The sequence below is a fragment of the Strix uralensis genome, chromosome 3 (genome assembly GCF_047716275.1).
Source record: "Strix uralensis isolate ZFMK-TIS-50842 chromosome 3, bStrUra1, whole genome shotgun sequence".
In the NCBI taxonomy this organism is placed as follows: Eukaryota; Metazoa; Chordata; class Aves; order Strigiformes; family Strigidae; genus Strix; species Strix uralensis.
The window spans coordinates 31,765,748-31,778,792 of NC_133974.1; the positions used below are offsets into that span (position 1 = coordinate 31,765,748).

At 35.4% G+C, this 13,045-nt stretch overlaps 1 long non-coding RNA gene across 1 annotated transcript; it reads right to left on the reverse strand.

The window, feature by feature from the left end:
* Positions 1-1,848: 1,848 nt before the first annotated feature.
* LOC141941748 (uncharacterized) lies at positions 1,849-2,362 on the reverse strand. Its single transcript, XR_012628411.1, has 2 exons — positions 2,208-2,362; positions 1,849-2,162 (listed from the first exon to the last, which is right to left on the reverse strand). It is a non-coding gene; the product is annotated as an uncharacterized LOC141941748 (long non-coding RNA).
* Positions 2,363-13,045: the final 10,683 nt, after the last annotated feature.

The window sequence follows — 13,045 nt, forward strand, 5'->3', positions numbered from 1 at the left end:
TGGTATATTGAGCTTTAAAACTTGTTTATACCATCTTGAATCCCCCACTAATAAGATCTCTCTTTATTAACAAAATACAAAAGAATATAGCTGAAGTGCTATTCAGAAGTGTCACTTCCTTTTTGAGATTCAGGCATGAAAATTGATTGATGTGCTTTCTAATGTCAAGCCTGATATTAGATAATCCAATGGGGTTTGTATAACATTAATAATAGGGGTCCAATTCATAATTTACTGAAGTCGCATAAAACTGCTCCCCAGCTAAAATAGATGTTGACAAAGGCATTTATGTGTGTGTGTGCATGTGAGTGGATATTTCTGAACTCTTAGTATCTGAAATTAAAATAATCAGTATTTTCAAAAACAAATTTGTGGGACTGAATTCATAACTCTTCTGGACTGTGCTCTAGTCATATTTTGTTCATACTGAACGTAAATGACCAAAAGAATATTTCTCCAATGTTATAGGCAGGAAGTTTCAGCTAGCTAAACAGGTTCTCGAGCCAAAATATTTTCTTCTTCCTTTACTTCTGGATGGCAAGGGCATATAGATCTGGTGACAATGAAATATTAGTGTTACACTGGATAATCTCTCTTTGACCTTCCTGATGCTTTCAGAATGTTTCATGTCAAGAAGGTGAGCATACCAACAGTGTCTTAAAAACCCGAACCAAGGACAAAAAAAATGAATAGGTATTAGGTGGACATCAGATCTGAGCTTTAAAATCAGATTGTGGATAATTCCATCTGTATTGCTGTCTTTTTACTTCTATAAATTCTTAGGAGATATGAGTTTAAATCAAGTAACTTAATTATAATAATTTTCATTTTTTATATAGCTGAAATGAAACAAGATTTAATCAAAACCCTGGAATATTTCCCTCTAATTTTACCAGAAATTTTCATCAGACCCTTCTCTCCCATCTTCTATTCTTCCAACACCCCTATTAATAGTATGAGTGAAATGCAGTTATTAGTTCTTATTAAAGCCATGCAAGCATCACTGTAAATCACGGAGTTTCTTTCCAAAGCTTCCTCTTCTTGATAGGATCAGTCAAGTTGACTTTGCACATAATCCAAGAAATACTGTCCATGAAAGTGGATCCAGGCTAAGCTCAGATGCATCTTGTAAGGATTTAAACTGCTGAAACAAAAGTACCCTTCTTCTCAAATTTGATATGAAGAGGTGGACACTGCCAGAAGATAATATAGATTAATTCCATCTAACTTTGATGCTTAACTATGGTGCCTTTTTCTGACTTGGAAAGGGATGTCCAGAAGGCAATCATATCTCAGAGGTTCTCAAATTTACCTCTAGAATTGTTTCTTTACTTCCACTGAATACAGAGTCCTAAGGCTTCTTTCTTAGACTAAGCTCTTAGTTTAAAAACGTCAGACTATGAAGTTAATGCAAGTTGGTTGTTAGGCATTCATGTTCTCACTTTCATTCTGTGGAAGTAGCCCTGGTCAGAAGGTCCCTTATGAAACTTCATTAAAAAACACTATAGCTTACTTTTGCTCTGTCTCTACTGTAGTGTCTTTTCTAAATAAACACATTTAGGAATATGAAAAAGACAAAGCATGTTCTGGGACTTCTTTGAAGCTATGGAAATAAGCACAGAACTATAAAAATAGGAATAAAAATCAATAACACTTTTAAAAACAGTCATTTAACAGTGAAATTAAATAATGATTCTATCTGGGGGGTTTACGCTTTTTGTAACTTTGTGGTTTGACAGTCCCAGATTCTTGTAGAAACTGTTCTATTGTGAATGTAAAGGAAATTAAATACAAACAAACTATCTTTTAGGTGTTACGGAGGCTTCCAAATAAGCAACCCACCACCAATTTAAAAAAATAAATAGATTTATTTTTTTCATAAAACCACCAGTCAGCTCTCCGTAGATTACAGATCCGGATGTCCACAAGAGGAGAACAGAATAACTTTCTGGGGTTTAACAATAACCTGAAATACTTTACAAAGCCCCACTCCCCGGGGGTTTAACGACAACCCCAAACGAAAACTTCACTTCCTGGGGTTTAACGGGAACCCGAAACGTAAAACAAAGCCTCACACCCCAGGGGTTTAACGACAACCCCAAACGAAAACTTCACTTCGTGGGTTTAACGAGAACCCAAAACGAAAAACAAAGCTTCACAGCCTAGGGGTTTAACGACAACCCCAAACGAAAACAAAACTTCACTACCTAGGGTTTAACGACAACCCAAAACGCTCTATCACTCACCTAGAAAGTGAGGGCTCTCAACCTCGAGGACCTGCTCAAGGCAGCGTCCTGACCCAAAGTACCTCGAGGAGTTTCCTTGGGCAGCGTCCTGACCCAAGGGGAGAGTCCTGACCGCAGCATACAGCTCCAGGGGACGAGCTCAAAATGGGTCCCCCAAGGGACTCCGTTTATACCCAGGCCGAATCTGACCTGTAGTCAATAGCGGCTCCCATTGGTCAAAGGTCTCAACTACCGCGAGACTCTGAAAACAAAGACAGCCAAAAGCTGCCACGTTTCAACAACCAGGAAGCTCTGTTTTCACTGGGCGGATGCACCTGCCACATTAGGTTTACAACTGATTTTTAAATCACAGCAAACAAAGTTGATGGCAATCGCAATGATTTTACAAAGATAGTTATAAAGGAAATACAGAGGAATCCAATATCAAGATGAAATTGCAGGAGGACTGCAGATAATTTGAAATTCTCAAAATTCATGATGAGGATAACATTGAGATGAAGAGTGTCTGAAATTCTAAAAAGCCAAAATGTTTACACCTATGAGTTTTACAGGTCATCTGATATTTCTCACAACTGCCTAACCATGTTTCATTGGATAATTAAGAGCTGTTTAAGAAAACAGTATAATTAATTACTGTCATGGTTCCCGATAGCTTTTCCCAGTTGTTTTTTAGCAGTGTTGCATCCATATAGTAGCTGTAACATGAACTAGTTTGTGAAGATGTGAGAGACTGAAATGGCAAATGGTTGTCTCAAAGCTTGCTTGTGTGTGTGTGTGCAAACCTCAAGGACCAGCTGTGGCCTTTGGATTAGTCTAAGGAATGTCACCCAAGGAAGCGGGAATGTATTAAAGGATACACCCCCCACTCCCTTGCAGTTGCATTGTTGAAATCCTTAGATAAACCTCAAAGGGGGAGACATGGACTGGGTGAAATTAAATGTTTATCACTGGTTCCATCATGTAAACCCGATACTTTGTGAATCTAATGTGTACACCAGACACCATGCATGCATTGCTAATGACTTTGCACCTTCACCATTGAACTGATAAGAGGTAAGCATTTCTGCCCCGGAAGCCGGATGATTGCTCAAGAAACTTGACGTCAACAAAAACCTGTGGGAATAGAGGAAAAAAAAAAGGTGGGCAGGGTGAGTACGACCACCGACTCAACTGGACAAGGGGTGGTGCACCCCATTTCCACCTCAATGCATATGCAGGACCCATGCTCCACCTTTTTCCTCATCTCTCATGGAAATGAGTTTGTGGAATACCTGCCCCTTCTCGTCTGGTATGTCAATCAACTGATAAGACGAATTTAAAAGGGGACAGAAAACTTTTCTGTGTGTGCACCCACCACAGAAGAATTGAAGACTGAGGACCAATGGGATGTTCCTGGATCCATGGTGGTGACTATTCTTGTGACTCTATTCTGGATGTTTGCTTTATTTCTGTCTTTTCTTTCCATTCTGTCCTATCACTATCACTCTTCACTTAACAATAAAAACTGTTTTGCATACAGCATTTGACCTTGTTTGTGTTTTAATCTCACTTTTGGGATCATATTGAAACCTCCCCCTGGATTGGGACAGAAGACTATCTAGAAAATATCTGAAATTATGCTAAACCAGAAATTACTATTTAGTAATATAAATTACTATTTAGTAATATATTACTATAGTCTTATATGAGCCAATGACTTCGGTGGTTTTCATCTGACGCTTGGCTCCACCAGGATACACAAACGCCTACTTTTCTCTATATAGTCCTCACTAGACTGGGGCCCATCTAATATATAATTGTAAAGTTTTCATTGCAGGTCAGGTTGTCCCTAAGTAAAGGTGGGGCAATGGTATCCTTTGAACTAATAGCTAAATGCTTAAAGAATTCAGCCTGCTGATGATTGAAATCTGTATTTCCCTGGAACAGAATAGTCGACAGCCTTAATGAGTTCTGGTATGTCTATTCTCCTTTGCATTTAAAAAAACCCAAAGTTAACTGGGCCAGGAAAAAGATCACACAAAGGGGAAAGCTCCACAGGGTATATGTCAGGTTCTGTTAAGTATTTGATTGTTTAATGTTCTGTTTTCAATGGAGCAGGAAATAAAATCCCTATTCCAGAGGGATGTCTCAGGTAAGATTTTTATGTTTACTTTCACTCTATGGTCCACTGTATCACGGAAGATCTTCTTCAACCTTATCATGAACAAAAAAATTTAAAAAAAATTTGTAACTAAGGATTTATTTTCAAGTTTGAATGCATTGTTAACGATAAAACCACTCTTAATTCACACATGAACAACCAGTTTTGGCTGATAAAACAGTGTAATAAAACAAATTATTAACATCTGTTAGAGTTGTTCCAAGAGTTTTCGTCTTTTCAGTTTCCTCTGGTTCTTTCAAAGTGGTATCATTGTGCTTTTTTCTTTCTCATGCTTTTACCAAATAAAGACTTTTTTACAGATTTCAGAATTAACAATTTCTCTTAACTGTCTTCATTTTTTCTTAATATTTTTTCTTTTATTCTTTCAAGTACTGGCAGAAACCTGATTTCTGTGGTAGTTCTGACTTTTAACTAAGTCATTTTTATTACTGTGCTTGCTCGAACTTAGCATTTTCTTGTCCCTGAAGTGCTTATGTGATGGTTGTTTTCAGGTTTCTGTTCCTATTTAGTGACCTCCCTTGATAATAATTTGAATGTATTTTGCAGGAACAGAGCCTCCCAGAATTTTAGTGACAATGCTCTCTTAGACTCTTCTGAGGACTTCAGTGCTCTTCAAGAAGCTGGACTCTCACTGCTGTGCTTAGCAGTATGCAATAGATTACATTATATTGTACATTAAGTACATGTTCTTAATGTTGCATAAATTATTGCTCCAAAACACATTATATATACTCCTTATACAGTCAGATGACTTATAGAGTCATATGCCTCATATAGTCATGTGCCTGCAAGCAGATAGATTCTAACTTTTTTTTTCCCAACAGGTAGAAATTTTTATGTAGGATAAGGAGAAAAAACTGTATGAAAACAAAATCTCAGATCAGCCTGTCATTCAGGACACTGTCATGGGAGATATGGGTTCAAATGTCCCTAAAGAAATTCAGATCTGAACCCACAACATTCATATCAGGTGAATTTTTTAAACACTGACCAAATAGAAAAGGAGTTTTAAAAGAAAGTCTGGACATTTTTCAAAATTTTGCAATAAGCAAATTATTTTAAAAGACAGTTATAATTCCATAAAGATTATGAACGCTTGAGTTGAGGAAGGTCCTTCCTTGAGTCCAAGGAGGAAAGCATCTTAGTCCTGGAGAATGTTAGGTGTTAAAATAATCCATGACTCAGCATATGCAAGTGATTAGCATAAACAGCTTTCTACCAACCCTTGTGGAAACTATTCTGAAATTCTTGACTTTCCCCAGATTGCTAATTTAGGGCTAATCTAGTAAAGTTGTACTTTTCCTCTGTAATTTCAAAATGACACACTGGATCTATTTCTGACAACAATGCAGAACTAATTAACACATTCTAGTTATTTTTAGAGCTTATAGTTCTTGATGGTTATTGGCAAACATGTCCTCAAAAATAGTTATTGTAACATTAAAAAAAACCCAGCTTTATTTGAAAAAGAATCTCAAGGACAATACAGAATCTTGATTCTCTTTTAAGATGTTACCTTTAAATAGAGTAACTGTATATTCTTATTGTACTGTTTGTCAAGTCGATTTGCTATGAAAATGCTTCTCATGGTCTAATTTATCATTTACTCTTTGATAGGGATTTTTTTGTCATGGTGAGTCTTAGGTTGTCTGTGAGATCTTTCAGCTTAGGGAGGCAGTTTTCCTATACAAATGCCATATATTTCTCTGGAGGATTGTACATGTTGGCAAGGCAGTTGTTTGCACTGTAAATATTTTGCTCTTAGCTAAATTATTGCTCCATTTTGTTTGCAAAATTTAAACAAAACACAAAAGCAAAATAGATCACACAAAAACAAGCATCAAAGAAAACCATGGGTTTGGGGGATGTTAATAGGTTTTGTTCTCTCTTAGAAGCTAGTAAGTCTATGTGTTTCAGAATACAATTGAAGTTCATATTAAAATAAAAACTAAAATATTACTGGAACTGGAGAGTAACTCTCATGGCTGACATCTTCTCTCTTGGTCTCATCATGTTACATTGGCAAGCTCCAGTCCCAGTTCCTCTCAGGGACTCACCTATTCGTTTACTGGAGACTGAATATATATATCTCATATATATATATATGTGAAAATATATCTCATATATACTAAGGCTCAGAGGTTGAAAGAGGCTTTGTTTATCATTTTGAACTATGAGCTTCTTATGAGCTTATGAGATTCTATGATGTGGTAGAATTAGCATACACCTATTAACATAATACTGAGTTCTGATAATATGAGTCCAACGTTCCCTTTTTTACTAAATATACAGTCTTGAGTCCCTGTCTAGATCTGATTTAAAAGTTGAAGAACTACCCAAAAAATATCTCTGCTTCTGAAAAATGTGTCATTTGCAGACAAAAAAAGAATGAAGAAAAATGTGACATAAATAATTAAGCTTAATTCTAGTTATATAATGCATTATAATGAGGTGGTCAATATATTTCAAATTTAAATGTGGTTTTGAGAAGATGGTCTTTCACTTCTTTTGAGAAATGAAAGTAATTTCAGCATATTTTGATCAATATATTCTGAACTGAACATGGTTTTATTGGCAAACAGTATTATCTAATTGATCAGCTGCACTGGACATCTGAATGCTTTCAGTGAATGTTTGAACACAAGTGTTCCCTTTTGCCAGTAAAGTTCCTCCCTATTTAAGGGTTAAGGCAAGAAGCAGAATTCCCCTTTCTTGTAAATTACATTTGCTAATGTCCCTTTGTAGTATGGTGACCAGTAATATTCAACTATTTCCTTGTTAACTTCTCTCCTGTTTTGGTCTTGTACTTAGATGTTTAATGAATATGTGAAGTGAAATCTTTGACTTCATTAAAGATAATTTAAACGTCTCATTTTGCAAAGTACAGTTACAATTTGCTATCAGGAAAGAAAGTAGAGAGAAAACTGCAGCACAGATCCATTACACTGTTTCAGCAATTACTTATTCCTGTTACAGGTAATATTTAGACCAGTGTTCAAGGAAAGAAAAAAGCAATGGGAATGCATGTTACCAAAAACCATCCATCACTTTATGGATATAGTCATGATGATGTAGAAGGTACAGTTTAACCAGTACCAACTGACCAGTTCTTTATATCCCATTGTGCATATTCTATTCCATTATTTGTCTCTTACTATTGTCCATTTCTCTGAGGAAAAAATTCATTGGGTCTAGCCATGTAAAACATTGCTTTCTGCAGTCTCTTGAATAAAAATAATCTAGGCAATACTCAAAAACATGAAGACAGTCTACATCTGAGCAATACCAAAAAAGCCTTTTCAAAAGCTATTCGTGTGCAGTATGGACTAGACAAATTCATCATTATAAGGAGGGTCAAGTGGTAAGAATCATAGAATAGAATCATAGAATCATTCAGGTTGGAAAAGACCCTTGGGATCATCGAGTTCAAACATCAGCCCTACTCTACAAAGTTCTCCCCTACACCATATCCCCCAACATCTCATCTAAACAACCCTTAAACACATCCAGGGATGGTGACTCCACCACCTCCCTGGGCAGCCTATTCCACTGTCTGACCACTCTTTCTGTGAAAAATTTCAGAAGCATGATCTTATTTTAATACTAGGTCAAGTTGATGAATAATTTTCTTGTCAAGATAAAAACCAAAAAACATGGACACAGTTTGTTAATATGCTTTACACATAATATGAATCTTTTAAGTCATTGGAATGGCACTTAATAAAGGATCATTTGTTGTGATAGCAATTGGTTTAAGTGATGTTGCCCAGCTACAGAAGTTGCAAACACACTGGCATGGGCAACGCATTTGAAAAAAATGGCTCCATCTGTAACATTGATACCCACAAGAAAACTACATTAGAGTAAAAGAAAACCAAGTTGAAACAAGTTGCAACTTCTGAGCAATTAGTAGATTAATGGCACTCCTGTCACAGTGCTGTTGTTTTAGAACAACCTTAGAAAAAACAACGTCTAAATGAAAGTACTATTTAAAAAGGTGTCCAAAGGGGAAAGAGGAACAGCAAGCATGGTATGATCATGTCAAAACACAAAACAAATGCCCATAAAATGGGCCAAAACCCCTCACTCCCACTATAAAGGTACTGATGAAGGTTCCTCTAACTGATGAAAAGAGCAGCCCGCTGTGAATAATTTCCCCACTAGTATTAAATATCCATATAGCCACAATCTTCACACAACCTCAATAAGATATGGTTACTTTAAAAACTAGTGGAAAATACAGAAGTAGTGCATAATGTGAGATATTAGCAGTTAAAAAGATGTTCATGGGGAAGAGTAAAATCAAGAAAATAATGCCTATCACTGCACTGAGACCAGTGCAGCCAATGCAATCTTCATAAAGATCAGAAGTAATGAGTTTACAGAAGAGCAGAAAATTATATATACTTTGCTATGTCCCCTTGACTCAAAAAATGTTAGCTTTATAAAATGAAATCTAGATATCTTTCTGATTCAGACAGCCCCAGGAACATACTCTTTCAAAAGTCACTAGCATGGATATTGATCGTACATGACCAATCAGCCAGATGGAGTTTTTCTTCTCATATTTTTCTTTGCTGTTTTCAAAAACTGTATTTTATTGTTTTGCTGATTAAGGTTACCAATTAAACTCGGACACCGGAGTGAAAAGAGTAGGCGTATTTTACTGGTGATAACCAAATAATGTAACAGTGTAATACAGAAAACATGCAGTAAGAAAAAAGCATAATAGTGCACTTAAAGCAACAAACAGGAAAATACAGGGTAATGCATCAAATCATTACTACACGAGAGAGAGAATAGTGATTAAGAAAGATACATCACCACTTGCATATATTATCATCATCATCCAGATCCGCAGTCGCTGGGGAGCCCCGGTTACAGCGAGGATTTGGAGAGCCTGTCCCGGCAAGTGGGAAATCCTACGCAGTGCGTCCACCCATAGGTGAGGCATCCAGAGTCGCTGCAAACGGGCCCAGCCTTATATACCAGAGATTGACAAGCCAGAATAGCTGCCACCTTTGTTTTGAGCGGAAAATTTCTGGTTTCATTCTCCTGTTGGATTCCACCCAAAGCTTGGCCAGGGCTCTGGCGGGGGAGAACCAATGGAGTTTCTAACAAGGCCAAATACTTGGGTTCTCAGCCTTGCACAAGGCTGCGAAAGGAAAGTTGGATACATTCTCTCCTCACTACTGATTATATTTTGTCTAAGCTGCATCTTTCACTAGCGAGTTTACATATTTTATTAATGACTACATGCTAAGTTAGCAGCTTCAGCTTGGGGCCTGTTGTTCAGGCTGCAGTATTTCAATGCTTTAGCACTTTTTACACCAGCATAAGTGGGTTGTTATCACTTAGTACAATACCTACTAGCACAATGCTTATCAGTTATAAAATATACAGGATTCATCTATAGGTCAACTCTGGCTTGGGCCTGTTGTCCAAGCCTTAGCACTTCATTTATACATTTCATTGAAATAATATTTAAAAAAAAAATTCCAATGTTTGTTTCTTTATTTTTAGCATATTAAACTAAGTATGCGTTCTTGATAAATAAGAAAATATAGACATTTGAAAGAAAAATTAACCTTATAATGTCCCTTCACAGACTCTATTTAAAACATATACGTGATGAATTGTGTATAAAAAAAATTTGGATCCCTTGGTCAGAATTATTAACAATTATTAACAGAATAATATTTGATAGCAATAATAACCAGCACAGAATGACCACAAATTATGTTTACACTGTTTTTTTAAGTGCAAATTTTTTGTTGTGTAAAATAATGAAGATATCTAGATCTGTGGTCTCTTATACTGGACATGAAATTTTACTGTCTTTTAATAGCACAGATAACTGGAAGCTGGGAAGATATGCTGATGGAAATATCATTGTATGCCTGTTCCATTCTTATATACTTCAGAGACATTTATTTCTGAGCATTGTTAGAAATAGAATACCAGGCCAAAATGACCTTTAATCTTATCCCTTAACACTGTTCTTGTGTGGCTATATTAATTTCATAATATGTTTTACTGCATGATAAAAATACTGGGAAAAAAAATTTAGGCTCAAATTTGTAGTTAGCATTGAACTGCTGTGACACATATTTCTATGTATATTCATATTTCTATGAATATAAAGAAAACTTTCTGATCATCTCCAAAAATTGAGTATGTGTTGTTTCTCTACTGCTTTTTGTTAAGTTCATGGCAATCAGCTAACTTTTGTTTCCATTCTGTTGTTTACATGTGTGCACGTGTATGTGCATCTATTTGTATCTATATCCACCTCTGAAAAAAACAAACCAAACCCCTCATTATTTCTTAAATTATTGAAAATTTTCTGACACCTTTTCAAAATAAGTAATTTGATTTTTATGCATTAACTTCATGAATATATGTATTGTTCTAAAAATTTATTAAAACTTACAGATCAGTAGTCATTTCTGATTTCTTTCATCACTAAGGCTTTGTTCACTTAATATGCTTTAAAAGTTGTACTTCTGGGCAATATTTTCATCTAACAAATATCTGCACCATCTGTATAAAAATGAACAAAACTGTGAAATAAGCATAAATATAAGCATGAATATGATAATGATTAAAATAAAGTTTCATTATTATTTGTAGTAGTTTGTCATTATCATCAATGTAAATTTAATAACAGTGTTGTAAAAAAATTATAATGTGATCTTCTAAAATGTTGAATAACATAGAGTAGGGTCATTTACAAAACGTTCAGTTATCCCTACTTTTTGATATGCTTTTTTGTGAATCAAGGATTTCACCCAAAATATTTACTCCACTGCTGAATAACCGCAAACACTGTCACAATAAAGACAGCTTTGATGAGGACTTTGATGAGAAACCATTCCATACAAAAAACCTATTGATTAACAGACAAACTTTGTATTTCACCAACAAGGCAAATGACATTTTAAATCTTTTACCCTTTTTACCACATTCAAATGGTTGCTCTGATGTCAAATTTTGAACAGTTGTCACCAGTATTGTGAAAGATTAACATGGCTGAGATGTTTGACATATAAGTATCAGCACCTGTTAGTGATAAACACCATGTTCTTTCCTCTCCTGATGGATTATATGTTCTTTTATTGAATGTAAAGGAAGGATGACAGGGACAAGCAATAGTCTAAATTTTTCTGTTAAGATGTTGCTGGCATTTGAGGTAGCTTTTCATATTTTTCTAAAAGTAAAAGTGTCATTGGTAATTGATTCTGTTGGGAAAAGTATGATAAAAAACGTCTCTACTCCCATAGCTTAGGGGACTGTCAATTTGTGACTACATCAATTCTTTTCTAGACTTGCCAGACAGAAGTGTTAACAAGTAATTCTAAATAATTTAAACCTTTTAAACTGCTATTTAGAGAAAGAAAGGTTGTAAATATCAGCACAGACCATACCAATAAACCAGAAATAGAGATTTTGTAATTACAAGATTTTAAAGAACTCTCAGCAAGCAAGTAACTTAGTGTCATGAACCTAATGTGGAATTATAACTGTATTGGATTTAATTGTGAATCTATAAAATTTGCAATCTTATTATCTTATTTACTCTTATTTCTGTCCCAGATTATCGTTGTCTGTCTTGGGAAGAAGTTAGAAGTGTAATTTTGGGGAAAGGGACCTGGTTTAACTATATTTCTTTATAGATGAAACATCTCAGCCAACTTCATTAAGATAAAGCTTGCATATTCTGAATTGCAAAATTGAGCATAACTAAAAAAATCTAATTCTTTATGCAGCTTTGGCAGTTATTCCACACTCCGGTACAAAGTAGGTCATCTACAATTTTTTTAGTGTAATGGATATTCTGTTGTACAATAGCAACATTTACCTTTCCATTTACTCTAATTGAGGGCAGTTAAATTTGAATTAAATTTAGTTTTATGACTGAAGCACCATGATAGCAGAAAAGTCATGGTAAGTATGGTCCTTTTATTTGTTTACTTGACTGAAGTGCATTCCCATGTACTTCCAACTAAAGAACAGAAATACTGTACACAGCACCTACCAAAGGCAATACTAATAAAGCAGAAGCCATTTGAATGGATTCCTATTAAAGAAAGGAGACCTGAAAGAATATTTTATATATGATCACTGAGGTTATTTTTCCAACAAAGAAATAATACTGCTCAAATGGTTAAAGGCGATAAATAATAATGATTGAACCATATATTAACAGTTGGAAATAAAGAATTGAGACTTATGCAAATCCATCTGCATTTAAGTATGCCATCAATATCTGTATCACTAAATTCCTATGTTAATCAGACAAATGTTATTCTAATTGACAACCTTCTACCTCTACATTTACTTCTTTCTTTTTTCCCTCTCTTGTTGCTATGAGACAGGATGCCACATCTACATTTTTCTTCTCTCATTGCTTTATAAGAAAAATTAAAATTAAATTGGCCACTACAGACTCCCTGTGAGGAAGCTTCAGGTTCCCTCTGATTCAGGATGAGGAGATGACATATAGTACCAAGCTAAGCTCTGGAAACAAAGTTTTGTGACTTTATGCCAAGGAAAGCAGTGGGATGGCTGAGAATTCCAGCTGGTCTTAAAGGTCTTTCATTGACTTGTTCAAGTATCTTTATGCCTTTATCCCTTC